At 37.8% G+C, this 16,517-nt stretch overlaps 1 protein-coding gene and 1 pseudogene across 1 annotated transcript in view; one reads left to right on the top strand and one right to left on the bottom strand.

The window, feature by feature from the left end:
• The window catches only part of ZSWIM6 (zinc finger SWIM-type containing 6), a 184,179-nt gene that overhangs the window by 27,401 nt on the left and 140,261 nt on the right, over window positions 1-16,517 (top strand). The gene's annotated exons all lie outside the window — the stretch shown is intronic.
• On the bottom strand, window positions 5,787-6,248 carry LOC109453680 (oocyte-secreted protein 2; annotated as a pseudogene).

Below are 16,517 nucleotides of genomic sequence, written 5' to 3'. Positions count from 1 at the left end.
TGCTAAGTGCTTTAACACAGTGTTTCATTTAAATTCTCCTGTGGGATTGGTTGGTGTTACCCTTATTTTACCCAAGAAAAAACGGACTTGACTGGTGATGAACTAGTAATAGAACTGGGTTGAAATCCGCATCTGACTGGCTCAAGAGGGTTTTTGCCTCCGGACCACCTGGGGAAAGCCCCCACTTTCTTAATCTATTAAATGAAGGAACTGGGCAAGGTAATATTTAAGGCCCATTTCAGTGCCATCAGTATGATTCTGTCACATACTGTCCTGAGCAGTAGTTGACTCTAATATTGAAAAAGGAAGTTGCCATCCCACTCTAGGAAACGTCCTGTTTTATTAAGACCAAGAATACTAACATGTTATTTGTAGAAATTATGAAGGAGGGCAAAGGCATTTAAAGGGGCCACGATGATAGGTCTTCATGTAAGTTTCAGGAGAGCCCCGTTACCTCCGAGTGAGGCTGCTGCCCAGCGCATTAGAGGCTGTGGCTTCTACTGACGGGCTCAGGATAATAGCTTTGGAACTCCTCCAGTGTAAACGAAGGGCAACCCTGGTATTCCGTTATGCTTTCTGTTGAGAGCATTTGCTTCCAGATTATTAAGAATCCATTCTTTCTTTGCAGGGAGTTTAGTATGAGATTTGTAAGAAGATAGTGGAAAATGTATTTTAAGGACAAGATTCACTGTAATGTCGTTTGGCATCTTTAGAAAGCCCATGGACAGCCCTCAAATGATTAACTGTCGTGTGATTCACCCACGTTGTCTTCAAGCATGCACATAGATGGTGGAAATGGATACCAACATCCTCTTGGTATACAGAAAATACCCATCATAAAATACCAGCAAGCATTCCTAGATATGTATACATCAGCAGAGTAAACACATTTCCGGGCTCCACAGCATCTGTTTTACTTCCTTACAAACATCCTCCAACCCATCCTCATTTACACCTTATTTTTTAAAAATGGGGAATTGAAAGGGATATTTCTCTTTAACTTTCCATTTTCTAAGCTTCCCTTGCATTAGAGGAAGGCTGCACGGGGAAACTCAGGCCCCTGGTTTTCCTCCTCCTCCTCTTCATTTGGTTTTGGTGGTTCTTCCTTTGTCCAGCCTCTAAACGGTGGTGCACCCAAAGTTTGAGGCAGGCCTCTTTTCTCCTTTCTCGTGCTTTTTTCTAGATGATGCCAACCCACCCCAAAGCTTCCTGTGCCACCAAGTAACAACTCCCAAGTTTCTGTTTCTAGGCCTGACTGCTGTTCTGATTGCTTACTTGTCTTGTATGTTTACTTAGGTCTGGCAGGTATTTCAAGCCAACTTTAGACTGTCACCCTCTCTTCAAAGTAAGAAGCTTTACATTGCAACCTAGTACACACATAATGTTACCATAAATAGCAGAAATGTTTCACAAAACAATAATCGCCCTTAAAACATGCCTGCCATGGTTGCTGATGTTTTCAGAAGTACCGTTTCATTTCATTAAAACATGTTCTTTGTGACCCACAAAATTGGCTGCTGCCGTATTAGTGGATTGTAACCCACTATTTGAAAAACACTGTTTTTGAACCATTGTAGATGTTTTAGAGATATTTTAGGTTGTGGGGAACCTGCCCACATATTTGAGACCTTAAATATCCAGAGTGCAGTAAATAATTATGAAATGAAAGAAGGCACGAACAGATTCTTTGCTTTTCTCTACATCAGGAAGCCATAATTTCTTGGACTGTATCTGCTCTTACCTAGGTCACTGATAATCTAACCACTAGCTGGGTGGGTGACCCTCCTAAGAAACTGCATTTTTGCCCTTTCCCTGTCTGAGCAAGATTTGGATAAATGGAATTACTAATGATTTTTAAAGTTAATGGAATGAAACCAGTCAGAATTACCAGATCCAAACAAATGTCCAGCGTGTGTGTGTGTGTGTGTGTGTGTGTGTGTGTGTGTGTGTATTTTTCCCCCCTCCAATTGAGGCTGACTTAAAATTTTGGTACCCCAAAACAAAATATGTATGTTCCAAATTAATCACTGATTTTCAAATACCTGACGTAAGTCAGTCTGGTTTCAATTTGTCTCTTTTTTTTCCTCTGAGGTTCAAGATGAAAAGCTGTTTTCTTTACCACCTGTCCAGTTAGCAGATCTATGTCACCTGCTTGAGCAAAATTTCTAAAACGAGGAAACTTATTTCATCTAGTTTCGACCATGTCTTCCTCTCCCCACCCCACAGGGGACAGTGCACACAGGGAAGGCGTTTGATCCGAGCCCACTGAGGTTGGCCAAATGGAAAGGTTCATTATAGGCAACAACAGCAGTTTAAAAGGCTGTCCCATATAAGAATGACCAGGTCAACTTTTGGAGAGAGTGACTATGGAATACGAGCAACCTTTTGGTTATTCAGAAATATTTATTATGTGGAATTGCTCAGTCATCTACTAACGTGGAAATTGTCAGATTATAGTGTACCAGGTTGGAATATATCTGTAGCAGAACTCTATAATGAGATTTTATAGGCACTTACCTTGCACGCTTCTGTTAATCTTACAGAAGGCTGACTAATCCAATGTTCTCAAAAGCGTCTTGATCCCAGCGTGGTGTCATATTTTAGGTCCAACACATTTATTCTAATGAAGCTTCAGGAAATGGCTTTTATCATGCTATAGAAATTTACAATCAGTACAGTGACTTGAGGGTTAGTTAACTTATGGGGTTGGGGGATCCCTAGCTATGCTAGGATGGACCTAAAAATACTATGCTAATAATATAAACACTGCAGAGTTAAGTCATTCCTGAGGAAGCTAAAAGATCTTTAAAGGTTATTGAAAAGACACTCTCTTATTTAACATTTTGGTATTCACTTTTGAGGCCAGGATTTTGAAGTAGCCTGTCTGTATAAGCATATTTTCTACTTCAAAAGCACAATAGTACGTTATTTAACCTGTGGACTATCCTACATCCCCCTCCAGGTTTGAAGGACACTTGATTTCAATATTGCATTTGGTGGGTTTTTTGCATTTTCATGTTTGAATATTGGGTTAACCTGTATCAGGGATTGGGAAATTATGGTCCATTGGCCAAATCTGGCCTGCCACCAGGTTTTGTCTAGCCCACAAACTAAGAATTGTTTTTACATTACTTTAATGGTTGAGGAAAAAATTAAAAGAATAATGTTTTGTGAAATGTGAAAATTATATGCTATTCAAATTTCAAAGTCCATAAATAAAATTTTATTGGAACACATTCATTCTCATTAGCTTACATATTGTCTATGTAAGCAGAGTAGTAGTTGTGATAGAGACTATGGCCTGCAAAGCCTAAAATAGAAAAAGCCCTTTACAAAAAAGTTTGCTCACCCCTGGCCTGTGTTTTGTAAGCTTTGGAATGGAACATACTTCGTCACTTATATCAGTGAAATTGATCATTTAAAAAAGTCTCAATGTAGAATATCATGTTCATAAATAAGAATGGTTTGGAAGTTAAAAACATGAATATATATATAGTTCATGGACCAGCTTCTTGGATAGGGAATTAATAACTTGCTAAAGTTTGAAAAATGTTTGGAAATGGTAGTTACAGTGGTGTGACACAGAGATACAGGAATGCTTAATATAATTGCTGTTATGAGAGTAGAACATTTTAAACTTTGTTTTGGACTTGACAACTTTTCTTCCATTTTTGAGGTGTCTCAGATACATTTTATATGATCACCTCCATCTCACCCTCCCTTGTGTGCTTTTATTTTAATCCAGTGGAGGCTTTGTCTTGCAGTAAACAGTGTGATTATGTTCTTTTCTAACACTTAGTGGTTTTTGGTACTTAAGTGTGTCTAATGGGCTCATACTGAAAGTTGGAATCAGTTCTTTCTGCTGCGTTGCTAGAGAGCATGTGCAGACAGCATTGAGTTGGCATAGTGTAGAGCAAAGTTGTTCTCTCCAACCACCATATATATGGCATACAGTTGGGCAAGTATGTCTAAAATAAGAATGTCTGTGTGATACTTTAGTTCCTCTTCCATACAGTGCCTCAGACCCGAAACCCTCTCTTGTATTAGCTGTCAGTTCTAACCTCCACTAGCCTTTAGTGGGCCAGAGGAGAAAAGGCTATTTATGCTTTTATGGACTATTCGAGCAATCTGGTGTACTAGCCTGCAGCTGCCTTCCTTCACTTATCTTTGTATATCTGAGTTAATAGTAGCAGTGCCATATGCTGGCGTGCTCCAGCAAGACCATATTTATCTATGGGTCTAAAATGTATGGGATCCTCAATACTCTTGAAAACCCACCAAGAAGCTGCCAGATAAGCAAAAAAGAACTCTGAAAAGCCAAAACTAGATGTTACAAAGTCCATGCTCTCAAGTGTTTCTCTTGTTAACTAGTAAAGGAGATCCCAAAAATTCCCCTTAGCACCTGGATTTTTTCCCTCAGAAATCATTTTAAGAAGTCTAGCTATCTAGTTTATTTGAAAAAGACATAGAAGAGGGGAAAGGGTGCCCCGTACAGGCACATGCACAGCCAAGAGTGCCAGCTTGAGAAAGTGATAGCTTGAGAAAGCAAAACCTTAAAAATAAACAGATTCCAGAACTCAACAGGAGCAGTGTGAGGCCATTGGTGTGGGACAAAGCCCCCAAGCCCTCCCAGGGGTCCCTGGAAGGATTGCTGTGTGACTGCCTGCTGACATTTCTAAAGGACTGCGCGCGAGCCACATACTGTTTATTACGCGTTATGTTGTCTTCTCCTAACAGTTCCGTGATGCAAGAACTATTAGATCAACCCTTTTTTTTTTAAATTTACAAGTAAACAACCATAAGCAGCATTTTATTGAAAATGGTAAGATAGCATTTCAAAAAACTTAATGACAAATATCTTGGCAAAATCCGTTTCCAGAGAGATGTAGCACCCGAAATGTACATTCGGTGAGTAATTGAATAATTAATAGCACAGTTTAATTCTTATAACAGATACAAGAAATCTCCCCCAAGCCAGAAGTGATTGTTTTTGGTGTATTACATAGACAGACTCCCTCGTTAGTGAAAAGAAGGTGGCACAAGTAGGTGATAAATGATCATCTAATGAATTAAGTGACAGGATGATGCTATGCTTGTCCATCTCAGTCAGTCAATTATTTCAAGTATAGACGCATCACATCAGGGACAAAGGAAAGCCTCACATCAAATTTCAGTTTAAGGGAGTGGTTCTTACATTCTAGATTATATATTTAATTTCTTCTGAAATAATTATTCAAATATGATATACATTAAATTATTTTTAGGACCCAACTTTACTGATTAATTAGGAGAGCACACACACACACAAGTCAGAGCATCTTCACATAAAAGGACTTTGTCTTTCCTGGGAGTTAGTCTATCAAATTTTAATTTCTGCACACATTTTAGTCTCTGGCACATGTATACACCTATCTCTTTTTTTATTCTTACTAAAAATATTTAAAATATTTAAAATACATACTTTGGAGGTTCATATCAAATAGATCAAACTAATATCATTGAGAACATATTGCTGAATTTATTATATAGAACAGAAAATAAAATTTAAGTGGGTAATATAAAGTACCTAATAGTTAACATTAAATTAATAAGCCGTATTCCCAATGAATAATATAAAAATACACCTTCACTGACACAGAACCTTCACTGAATTAGGGTTTTTTCAGGGGTTAGATACCTGAGCAAAGATCTATATCAATTATTTTTGGGTACAAAAAAATTATTTTTCCAACAAAATTCTTCATAGCAATTCCAAGTTCCCATCTTTCCCTAAGGAGGAAGTCAGTTTAATTAGAACTTAATAATCCTAACTCTTCTGGTGTTGTCTTAAAGTCAGCAATGAAGGGACTGGAATCCCATTTTATTTCATTATCTGTAGACACTGGTGTAAGCTGCACTGATTTCCTAGAGGCAGACCACTCCAGAGGGGTGCTGTGACAATTACGATGTCTATTCCTTGGATTATAGTACAATTCAGTCTGAAAAAGGAGAGTATGCTCTGAAACAACCTGTGTCCGATGCCACAAGCATCAACAAGATATATAAAAGGATATTCAGATGTTTGTATCCGCGTTTCAGGACAGCCTGGTCCCAGGTATAATTCATCAGTGAATACGTACACGTCTGCTGTATGCATGCGGGATAACTTGGACCATCATCCAGTCCATAGAACAAGTTATTGTCACATAAATGGTTTCAGCACAAGGCCAAACCAAAAAAGCAAGGAGAAACGAAACCTCTAAAGCCATAGAGAGCTTCATCTTGGCAGACCCCCAGCACAGGACTTCTCAGGAGGTGGATTATATCAACTCTTCAACATTCATTTTGTAGTTGAGAAAAGTGGAGAGATTTTCTCTAGCTTTTCCAAGATTCCTCAGTAAGCATGGGAGCTAGGATTTGAACCCAGGTGGTTAGATTCCAGAGTTCATGCCTTTTTCATGGTTTCCAACCCTGACAAGAGAATGGGCAGAGCACAGGGAGGCAAGATAGTATAGTGGTTAGACTTTCTAACCTCTGATCCCAGTTCTTTCATTCTGATGGATTAGCTAATATTTAGTGCGTCCATTGCCTCATTTGTAAAATAGGTCTTAAAGTTGTTTGTACTTCTGTCATGAAGTTGTAAGGATTCCTCGAGACGTGGATGTCAGTAGCCCACTGCACAGCATGTGGTTACTCGAATACTGTATTTCATATAAAATACAATCAGTAACGATTCATAATAGACACCAGTAATTTCTGTATATTTAAAAAGATAGAAAGATGTTCATTAATTTCTAGAAACATTTTACTCAGTTGAAATATTTAAAAAATATTAATGCTTAAAAAGGGGCCATCATTTATTAAAATAAGGATAACTGGCATTGTCCTTAAAATAAGGTAGGATAATTGGTATTGTCATTAAAATAAGTTAGGATAATTGGCATTGTCATTTTAGATAATGAGATGTTGTCTTTCTTGTTGATGTAAACAGTAGAAAAGGGGAAGCAAAACTTGAGGTCTGCCTTTCATTTTCCTTCATGGTGTTCGCCCCTCAACTGTTAAATAATTTTTTTTTTAAGTTAAGTAAATCCATGTATTTTATTCTTACAGAATCGGTGTCATGATATACATACTCCTCTACATTTTTTGCCCACTTAACAATATATCCTGAAGAACCAGCTCTTCCTCACTTTTTTTTTTTTTTTAATTGGGGACTATTGGGGAACTATGTTTCTCCAGGACCCATCAGCTCCAAGTCGTCCTTCAATCTAGTTGTGAAGGGCGCAGCTCAGCTCCAAGTCCAGTCACCGTTTTCAATCCTAGTTGCAGGGGGTGCAGCCCACCCTCCCATGTGGGAATTGAACCGGCAACCTTGTTCAGAGCTCGTGCTCTAACCAACTGAGCCATCTGGCCGCCCCTTAAATAAATTCTTAAAGTTTGGGCTTTGGCTCACGAGGAGGCTTACATTTTTAGTCACCAGTTTGCCTTTTGGGTAAAGAACTGTGGTTTTCTATTATTGGTGTCAGTAGATGAAACAACTCTTATTGCTGGCTGGCTCCCAAGAAAGGACGTATGTCTGGGATGTCATCATAGAATTTCCCTTTGATCACACGCCTGCACAAGATGTGAGTCAGTCATTTCTCTCATGGAGATCTTGCTTGGGTGGGGAGGCAGGCAAGAGTGTCTTTCACCCCAAAGTGTAGTTTTTGCTCTGCCATTTAACAGCTTTGTGAACTTAGTCAAATCATTGACGCCTTCTGAGCCTCAGTTTCATCATTCAGCAGGGCGTAGTAATACCTGCCTGGCTTACCGGAAAAGGCTGGTTTGAAGGAGAGGTGGCATATGATGTGTGAAGGAAGCACCGTGAGAGCTATAACGAAAGGTCTAGATACATTTTAGTTATCGAATAATATTTTGTATATTATGCCCTTTTAAATACTCTAAAGTGCTATACAAATGTTTGTTGGTAGTTTTAAAGTTATAACATCATTTCCTTTGATCACATCTACTGGATGTAGATTCCTGTATTGTTCTAAGATCTGAAGACCAGGTGGTTTTAGTAACAAATGTGGCAGCCCTGGTGAACTAAATCTCCCATATCCTTTTGTAGAATTTTACTCGTATAACAATCAGAAAAGTTTCAATCAAAAAGGTCTTTGAGCATAGGTAAGTGAAAGCCCAAATTTCTATTGCAGAATGAAGTAATTTCATCATTGGATTAAATTGAAGTACATTCTTTTAACCTGCTAATAAATGAGCATTCTCTGTTAACCACCATTTTATATAATAACTAAAAGAAAAAATTCTCAAAATCTGTTGTAATAAATGTGTGCTTTCTGGTTGACCAGAATTGAGTCTTCTGGCATCAGGCTGAGGTGACTTGAAGATTTAGCTGGAGAGTTTTTTGGTTTGGTCCTTCGGGTAGCCCACCTTACAGAGATGTCTGGACTTGGGTAGCCCTCACTGTTTACCCGAAAATAAGACCTAGCTGGACAGTCAGCTCTAATGCGTCTTTTGGAGCAAAAATTAATATAAGATCCGGTCTTATTTTAATATAAGACTAAGTATCATATAATGTAATGTAATATAGTATAAATACTGGGTCTTATATTAATTTTCGCTTCGAAAGACGCATTCTAGAGCTGACTGTCTGGCTAGGTCTTATTTTCGGGGAAACACGGTATGTTTGCTTACTTGAGTGGTGGTTTGTGATTATCCTGACTTCTGGGACATGAGTTTTTCCCCTTGTACATCTCATCAAGCACAACTTATGTTTGTGCAAGAACCACCCACCGTGCTAAATAAGCTACCATTCCTGTCTTTTCTCAGGGACTGGCAGTGTAGTAGGGGAGACATGAAGGTTTAGAACAGTGTTACATTTTTCATGTTATATACATTTTATAATTAGTTTTAACCAATGAATTTATCGTATTGTACATGACCATTCTCTTATTTTGGACATAGGGTTGTTCCAAGTTTTTATTTTATGAATAATTGTCAGTTGAGCATCCCCACCTACTCGGCCCGTATTTTAATAATCACCTAACAGTTTCATACACCAATTACCAGCTCTAGGTACCACCATGGTTTTATATTTTTGCTAATTTAACAGGTTACTAAAAGTTTGCCAAAACAAGTTACCTTGTTTCAACGTGAAAATTGTGGATTACACAGGAAGTTAAATAGTTTCCCATATGTTTGCTTATTCGTTACATTTCCTATTTCATGCATTTTTATCCCTGCCTTCCTCTTCACCTGTTGGTAAAAATGGGCGCAGTAGTGGTGGAGGGCAGGAGCTCTGGGGATGGAAGGCCCAGTCCACACCTGGCATTTGCCTCCAGGAGTGGGGAATGTGGGCAGGTGCTGGCACCCTGCTGATGTTTTAGTTGCCATTTTGGGAAATTTGGAAGTTTTTTATTTTTAGGAATTCAAACTTTTTCCCATGGTGGTTTCTAAATTTAGAGAACTTTTCTCACATTTCTCACAAGTTTAATACTCAGTTCTACTTTTTTTTCTGGTTTAAAAAATTATTTTATCTCCTCGCTCTACCTAGAGTTTTTTTTTCCCCTCTCATTTTAAGGTCTTTTAAAATTGAAGACTTTCCCAAGTGTCTGTACTTATTGTGAAGACGTAACAGACATTCATTCCTCAGGAACTAAATTTCTCATGTTTTAAATTTTAAAATTGGCACTGTATTTGTAGTATAACCGAATGTGTAGAAGTTTATTGGGATAATGATGTTGTTTAAATAATTTGTTAATTTATTTAATGTCTTTACCTACATTTAGGTAATGTCTTTACCTAAATTGCTTTTATTTTAGAGAGAATCAGGTAAGAATTTATTAGGGTAGGCATATTAGCTAGCGTTTGGCATGGTGATTTGGTAGGTTTTGGATATTATAAACAATTTTATTTGTTCAGAAGTAGTTGGTAAGATGTTTATCTTTGATTTTTTACCTCCCCTAAAGGTGAGTTTTATATAGAAATCTGTACCTCAGAGTCACACATGTGGCCTTGTGTACAGGCTGTTCAGGGAGCAATTAGGAGGGCAATCAGTTAAATCTTTTGCCTCAAGGCAAAACCATTAGGTGTGCTGTGTATGAACCTCTAGGGGTGTAAAGAACCAAACCATTCATGTAATCATCAGTTTCCTTTCATTTCAAGGCATCTATAGAACCTTTAATCTGTGGAAGAATCAGGAAGTTGACCTATTGGATCCACAGATTATTCTCTTTCATCTGATTATTTTGAGAAAGTATATTTCAGAATTTACAAATTATTGGTTGAACTTTAGGCATATGAACTTTGAATTTCATTTTCCATTGTGATGTGAGCATCCAAAATTTCTGTTATGAGTTAAATGTATGCAGATCTCTCTTAAGAACACTTTTATGTCTGCATAAAATATTTTTTGAGAGATTTATTATTGATTTTTTTTGTTGACTTATTAGAGATTAAGAGCAAATAAATTCCATTAATGGATGGCCGGCGGAGATTTCTCACTGCCATAATAAAACCATCCTCAGAAATGAGCAGCATTTAATGTATTCCCTATATTTTGTGGCATTATTGAAAGGTAGGAATTTTTCTTTTCCATGCTACTATTGTGCATAAGTATTATTTAAACATGGGGAAATCTTTTCCATCTTAAAAAAAAAAAAATCCTATGACACTGAGCCTTCCCACTCCATTTCTTCTGTCAGTGACCTGTTTTGTTTTTTACTTTTTCATACTCAAATTTCCTGGAAGAGTGATTATACTCCATTTCTTCATCTCCCACTCCCACCCTTCGGCCCTCTGCACTCGGGCCTCTGCCCCTTCCCTCCACTGTGCTGAACCTGCGAAGGCTACCCGTGGTACTAAAAGAGTGGGCTCTCTTCATGCTTCATTTTAGTTGACAGCTCCACAACACTCAACAAAGCTGACCATGCTTCCTTGTAACAGTCTTGACTTCCATAAATCCAAGCTCTCCTGTTTTTTTCTCTTACCTCTCTGCTAACTTGTCTTCTTTGCAAGGTCACCTTCTATCCACTTTTCTGGGCCCTTTTCTTACTCTTGTCTACCCATAAAACTTCACACACCAGCTTCAAATCTTTACTTCTCCTGAGCTCCAGACTCTGTAGTCTAACTGTTCACTGGATGTCTTTGCTTGCTTATCACACTTGTGTCTCAGACTTATTATTTTCCTTGCAAACCTGCATTTTCCTATATATCCCCCTGTTCTGTAAATGGTACCACCATCCACTGAGTTGTTCAAGCCAGTGACAATCATCGGTGTGTTAACCATTTCTACCACTTGAGTATCTCTTAAGCAAGTCCCTTGTTCATTACTACTGCTGCTACCCAAGCTCCAACCATCATTGGTCGGGTTCATTGCAATAACTTGTCCTCTATCTCCCCTTGCCACACTGTAACTAACTCCTCCTCTATGCTGTACACAAATGACTTTTAAAAAGCATCATCATCATGTTCTTTCCCTATTTAAAATCCCTTTAAAGCCAAAGTCTAAAAATGATTAAGATTAATATATCTACAAGGTTCTTCATGATCTTGTCCTGCCTCATATCTTGCTCCCCGGACCCTTCAACAGAGAGGGCATGTTTCTCTTTTGATACCTAAGATTTGTAGCATTTAAATTACAGGATGTAGTAGAAATGAATGTTTTGGTTTTTAAACATCGCTTATACAAATTATTGTTCTCCATAAAGTATTTTTTATTTATATATAAACAGCCCAGTTTATGCATATATATAGCCACTGAGATATAGTATATGTTACGATGTTTGTAAATTATAAATATTAATGTAAAATGTTGTTTCTATTTTTTGTTCCCATCCATCATTCCTTTTGCTTCCATGGACATGATGATAAAAGATACTATACATGTGGTAACAATTCTATAGGAATGTTGAGGTAGAATGGACATGATTTTCCAATTTGGAGTGTCCTTTGAATAGGAAATTAGGAAACAGTCCATAAAACAAACCATTATGATAGGAGTGATGTGTTCAGAACAAAAGGCTGCTTAGAACCTGGTCTGGATCATTTGTCTTCTTCAGTTCTTTATTCCTGTGACTTTAGCTTCAATTTTTAGAAAACATATGGTGACCATGGAATTATTTCCTATTTATGTTTAATTTATGGATAAACTCTGTGAATATGCTATTTTAACAGTACTTCTGGCATTCATAACATTTTTCATTCAACCCTTTTGTCTGTAGGAGCAAAGTTAATGCCACACCTACTATTACCTGTGAGAAAGACCATAGTCTTGTGATTGGAGACATGCGCATATGGAATTTGAATGCTCTAGCGAACTCATGAATCAATACCACTCATACTCAGTGGAGCAAAATTGCTAGTCAGGAACATTCTGAAAAAGAAAGTAACAACAGGTGGGACCAGGCCCACTGGATATTAAAAGGTATTAGTAAGCTACATTAATTAAAACTGTGTGATGAAGGTACATGTGCACATCTACCGATGAATGGAAAAAAGATGAAGACGCGAATGACACCCCAAAACACATACAGGACGTGATAAAATTGGTGTCTCAAATCAGTGATGAAATTAATTCAGTAAGTGGTGTTGGGATAACTGGGGAGCCATCTGAAAAACAAAGTTGGGTCTATAATTCATGCTTCCATACAAATGAATTTTAAGTGAATCAATTTGAAGTTTAAAAAGCAAAGTCACAAAGGAACCAAATTGGGGAGAAATTTTTTTTCTTTTCTTTTTTTAAGATTTTGTTGGGGAAGGGGAACAGGACTTTATTGGGGAACAGTGTGTACTTCCAGGACTTTTTTCTAAGTCAAGCTGTTGTCCTTTCAATCCTAGTTGTGGAGGGTGCCGTTCAGCTTCAAGTTGTTGTCCTTTCAGTCTTAGCTGTGGAGGGTGCAGCTCAGCTCCAGGTCCAGTTGCCGTTACTAGTTGCAGGGGGCACAGCCCACCATCCCTTGCGGGACTCGAGGAATTGAACTGGCAACCTTGTGGTTGAGAGCCCACTGGCCCATGTGGGAATCAAACCGGCAGCCTTCGGAGTTAGGAGCACGGAGCTCTAACCGCCTGAGCCACCGGGCCAGCCCGGGGAGAAATTTTTTATAATACAGGATTGTTTTTCCAACTTTGACATAAAACTCTGAAGCAATTAAAAAGATTCATAAATTGGGTTTTATAAAAATTGAAAGTTCCTGCATATCAAAAACTAACACAAGCAAAGTTAAAAGACAAGTTGAAAAAACATTTACAACTCATCAAAGATAATTGGCAAATTTCATTAATGTGTCAAAAATTTCTACAAATCAGTAAGAAAAAGACCAACAATTCAGTAGGAAAATACGCAAAGGATACGTATGGAGATTTCACAGAAATAAGATGTAATTAGCTCTAAATCTAAAGGTGCTCACTTTAAAGAGAAATACAAATTAAAACCATACCAGATGCCATTTAAAACAAAACCTATCACGTTGATAAAAATTTAACGTTGTTAGTCGGGGTATGGAGATAGGCACTCACACATCCCTGGTGGGAATATACATTGGGACAGTGTTTATGGAGTGTAATTTGACAGCATCTATTAGAATTATAAATGCACAGACCCAACAGTTTCACATCCAGGAATTTATCTTATGCTAAATTGAAATGAAGTACTTTATTGAAGCATTGTTTTTAGTAGCGAAACACTGGAAACAAATGCTCATTATAGAGACTGGTTAAGTAAATGATGGTCCATCCATGTAATGGAATGCTGCGAAGTTGGAAGGATGAGGACACTGTAGTGATGTTGGAATGATGTTGTGTGTGTTAAATGGAAATAAGATGTAGAATAGTGTGTGTTGTGCTGCCATTTGAGTAGAAAGGAGAAGAAATATACAAGCATTTATTTACATGCTGCTTGTAATGTGCCTGTAACATCTTTGGAAGGATTCACAATGAAATGATGTGTATGTTGCCTTGAGAGGTTGGGGGCAGGCATACCCTCTCAAGGTTTTCAAAAAGTTGTAAGCCATCATAAACATTAACTAATTAGAAAGGTAAATAAAGAACAGTTCGGAAGTTAACATTAAGTCTTTATATTCAGTTTATCAATTGAGAAATGTTTTTATTTCTTACTGCAATTCCTTGGGCTAGACCGGGTGAAGGGAATTCTTTTTCTACCCTGGGAACAATCTTTTGGATTTGTGGAGTGTATTTTATTGCTTCTCTTTTCTTTTAAATCTTTATTGTCTAAACTACTGCACAGAAGTAGACTGTCATCTTAAAATTGTAGGAATTTACTTGTGGTCAAGTAATCCATTGCCTTTTACAGTTTCATTTGTCCAGAGGGTCCTTCTAGTAGTTTTGAGTTGATAACTGTATGAAGACAAAGAATTTGATACCACAAAAACCTGAAGTCCTTTTTTTCTAGTGCATATTGGAAAAAGAGCTCTTTTAGGGATTTTTTATTTCCATTGGTTTTTGTCTTGTGAGGGATGTCTTTCATGAGGTATATATTGTATTTGGACTCAGCTTTAATAGACTGTCAAGGGAAAACTCAAAGCAAGATGCACCTTCTGTATGCAGTGCCTTTCCATGACAATAAACGCCCCCCTCCAAAATTTTTTCTACTCTGGTAATATGCTGAACATGGACGTATTCTCACCTGTAGCTTGACATTATTAGCATGTCCAAGTCCTAGTGTAGGTAGGAGATCCAGTTATTGCTATTCAAAAGGAACTAAAAGTGTGACCACACTTTGAAATTCAAAGGACTATTAACAATGCAAATGCTAAGTTACTTCTGATAGACAGTAAACAAAATGTTAAGCCTGTTTGATTTTTAAAATGAGAAAATGGCTTTGCCTGTTTGTTATGACTGAATAGCTTTGGGACTATTTTGCTCTGTTTATCACTGTCCTCACTTTGTATAGCTTTAAATTATTCTCAGGATGGACAGTCAGCAGTAGTTAAATACCCTCTTGTAGTAGAGCTCCAGAAAAATGTCCCTGAAAATTAGCATCTGTAGAATGATTTGCTCACCACATTTAAGTCTAGTTTTTGAAGATGTTACTATTATAATGTCCATTCACAGTTCTTTGGACTTCAAATCTTGACAAAACTGCGGGTATTGAGTGTATTACTGCACCAGGGTCAGTCTCCTCTGTGTAGTCTAGAGTCCTTTCTGGATGTCAGGTCAGGAGGTGGAGGTGCAGGAAATGCTGAGCTGGGTAGGACTGTCCGGCACACACAGTAAGATATTCAACAAATATTTGTTTATGGAAAATATTGATGGGAGACCCAAGAGGATTATACTCCTGTGCATTGACCATTACGTCTTCTTCAACAGTGACTTTTGCTCCCTGGTTTTTGTGCCCGCAGTTACCACCCCTTAGTTTAGAACTCCTTCATGTGTTCATAGACATTTGTTCCTTATAGCTGTAATAGATATACTTGTGTAATAGAATGAATCATTCTAGGACTTACTTTTAAAGAATATCATTGCAAATTTTTTTACAGTGAAAATTATCTTCAAATTTTTCTTTTGCATATGACAGTATTGAATTTACTTAAAATAAGGTACACGTGTCCTGCACAAAGAGCTCAGAGTAGCTAATGTTGTGTTACAAGTCATGGTTTCATCTTAAAGTCTGAAGGACGGCACACACATGCCTCAGTGGTGAGCAGTTGTCTGTCGTTTATTTTGTTCTATTCTGTGACATTTGGCTTCTTGGCGGAAAACTAGCGTACAGTTTTTTGATCATCAGAGTGATATATTTTTCTCTGTTAGCTGGAACTCCATATAGTCAACTTTTGAATGCCACAAGAAGGGCTTTTCTTCTCCTTAGTAATTGAGGCATTTCTGCAGTGTGGGGTGAGCAGACCCCTCCATAGTACTTTATGTAGTTCACTGTGTGGATAAAGGTAATACAATCCATTCAAAACAAACATAAAATTTACTAGGGCTTTTCATGTAGAGGTGGAATGTAGATGAAGTTGGCTGTAGCTAACATGTGTTATACTAGTAAAGGTCCACCTGCTAAACTTTTTGTTCTTTGTTGAGGGATAGAAAGTAGAGTGATACAGATATGCTGGGGAAATGAGAACTGGAATGCAGGCCAAAAGCTGGTCTGTTCCAGATGAATGCAGCCAAGACTAAGTAGCATCATGTTCATCTGATAGACAAGTGTGGCTGCTGGTGGTTGGTCCTCTGTGCTCGCTTAATGCACCTTCTCCCTCTCCCTACGCATAGCGAGCTGTTAGTCATTTGGTGATAAAATAGCCACAATGCACATCTTTTCTATTTTGGAGCAGAAAGAGATAATCCTTTCCACTTCAATTTTTCTCTGATATTTTCACAAAGGAATTTTGTGAGTACCCTACTGCCTTTGCTTTTGGCACTCCCATCAAATCTCAAGAGATGCATTTATATTTATTATTAGGTATTCGCCAGTAGTTGACAGCAATCAATGTCAAGATTAACTAGTCTCTTATGGAGCCAATTCTTGTTCTTCAGCAGTTTTTATCAGTTTTCCTAAAGTGCTACACCATAAGCAGTAAAGT

The sequence above is a fragment of the Rhinolophus sinicus genome, linkage group LG03 (genome assembly GCF_036562045.2).
Source record: "Rhinolophus sinicus isolate RSC01 linkage group LG03, ASM3656204v1, whole genome shotgun sequence".
In the NCBI taxonomy this organism is placed as follows: Eukaryota; Metazoa; Chordata; class Mammalia; order Chiroptera; family Rhinolophidae; genus Rhinolophus; species Rhinolophus sinicus.
This window is presented reverse-complemented; position numbering and strand designations above follow the sequence as displayed.